Here is a 2,546-nt window from a genome sequence, read left to right on the forward strand (position 1 = left end):
TCTGTTTTTGTCATTGAATCATTATGTTGAAATACTGATTCAGCAGAAACAGATGGGAGAATTCTGCAAATCTGCTTTTAACTCTTTCAACTTCAAGATGGAAAGGCTTCAGCCCACTTCAACGTACATGCTTCATTTTTGCTTTAAAATGTCCACAAATCTTTCAACTATTTACGTTGTATTAAACAGTTTTCTGTGTCTTTTACACTTTTTAAAATGTTATTATTAAAACAACATGATGTTTTTTTGCTGTTTTTCTAACTTTAACACAGCAGGTGATGTTATCAGACAGAGTACAGTATGAGGCCTGCTGATGAGATCTTTGAAATCTTCTGAACAAACTGCCAGAAAATCCACAAATTTCACTCCAAATACACGAATAAGGCATCAAAATGTTCTTTGTCTTCTTCTGCTTTTGTCAAAAGGGTTACCAAAGCAAAATATTGTACTTTTTAGCCAACAGTTCACCTACTGTCAGAGTAAGTTTTTCTGCCCTGCCATCTGCCGCTATGTTAAAAATGTTTGGAGGACAGCAAGCGTTACACCTTTTTTAACTCGCTGGCCTGACTACATTTCTGACTGTGCAGACATGAAAAATACATCACTGTTTTCATCAGAGTTTTGGGATGCTCACAGTCTGAAATCTATTTTGATTGTCAGTTGTAGACAGGTGATTCAGATGACCTCATCAGTGCTGGCTGACGAAGATTTCACAGTTTCCAAAGTCAGCAAATTTTCTTCTTCACAGTTTTTTTGCTCTGATTTTCAACGGGTTTAAACATGTTTTCCTTTCCCTTTACATTTCCACATTTTCATCTGTGTTTCACACATAGAATGTAAATAAAGTTTCACAGCATTCAGCCTGGATCTGAGTTGCTGTCCTTGGAGGCCTTAGAATCTCAGAGTTCGATGCTGTATCCTCTTTAGCACCCACAGGTGGTCAGTCTGGAAAGGTGCACTGAACTAAAACTGATTTCTGGAGTGTTAAGCATGGACCGATGAAGCTGTGAGAAAGCTGATGATGATGATGATGATGATGATGATGATGGTGTGTCAGTTTGGTGATTTTTACATAATAACATTATGAATGATCATTTTACAAATAAGTCATAAAACAGCCTGATCACATAACGGTGATTCACTTGATTACTGCGTCATATTTGGTTGAAGTGCTTTGTGAATTAACATTGTTCAATGATGCCAGTTAGTTTATAATCCATAAACAGCTGCTGTTAATCATCACGGACTAGCTGGGTTAGAACATGTTTGTACAGACCATTATTAAGCACCTGTTGCTGGAGCAGCCGCTCTGTAATGATTACACACAGCTGAATAGCAGAGGGAAATTAAATATGAGATTATTTCATTAGCAAACCCTTGCTGCATTTTGGAGCTCTTTTGCCCTCCAGGCTTTCATGCTGGTCACCTGACTGAAAACTTTGAATACACGTTTGGTAAATGCACTTTTGCTGTCCCGGCAGAAACCCCCCTCAGGTCTCTAGAGATGGGAAAAAACAGGTGCCCAACATTTTCCTCATCCTCTCCAATCCTCACTGTGGATTCATCCTACCAGGTGTCACAGTCAAGGTCCAACTCTGGAAATTTCCTGGCCACTGTAATTTTAAGCTGCCTGTCATCAAAGTATGATGATGATGATGATGATGATGATGATGATGATGATGATGATGATGATGATGATGATGATGATGATGATGATGATGATGATGATGATGATGATGATGATGATGATGATGATGATGATGATGATAATAATAATAATAATAATAATAATAACAACAATAACAATAATAATAATAATATGTTTATTTATATAGCACCTTTCAAGACAGAGGTTACAAAGTGTGTTACAAAGAAAAATACACAGACAAGAAATAACACGAGCATAGTCAAGACAAGCAACAGTGTACAACAAGTTAAGCATATGCAAGTCTAGGCATATGGGTTTTAAGCTTTTTTTTAAAGGTGTCAACTGAGTCCACAGATCTTAGACTCAGTGGCAGAGAGTTCCAAAGAGTTGGAGCTACAACAGTAAAAGCACAGTCTCCTCTGGTCTTAAGCCTGGAGTTTGGAACAACAAACAAACTCAGATAAGACAACCTCAGAGACCAGCTTGGAGTGTAAGGCTGTAACAACTCTTTAATATAGACCGGTGCCTGTCCATGCAGGGCTGTGAAGGTGAAAATTAGATTCTTAAAATGAATTCTGAAATTGATGGGAAGCCAGTGTAGAGATGACAGAATTGGTGTTATATGAGACATTTTAGATGATTTGGTAAAAAGTCTGGCAGCAGCATTTTGAATTAATTGTAAACAATTTAGAGAGGTTTTCCTGAGACAAGTGAAGAGTGAATTACAATAATCTATTAGAGTATTAGATTAGTAAGTATACCACCTTGTCTCCCTCACTCTCTCCGGTCATACCTTGAACTGTTTAATTCAGACCCTACAGACCTGAAGGACTTCATTTTAGATGACCTAATATGCAGTGTTTTCCCTTTGCTGTTTTTGTATGTAATGTATAAATGT

The sequence above is a fragment of the Notolabrus celidotus genome, chromosome 3 (assembly GCF_009762535.1).
Source record: "Notolabrus celidotus isolate fNotCel1 chromosome 3, fNotCel1.pri, whole genome shotgun sequence".
NCBI lineage: Eukaryota > Metazoa > Chordata > Actinopteri > Labriformes > Labridae > Notolabrus > Notolabrus celidotus.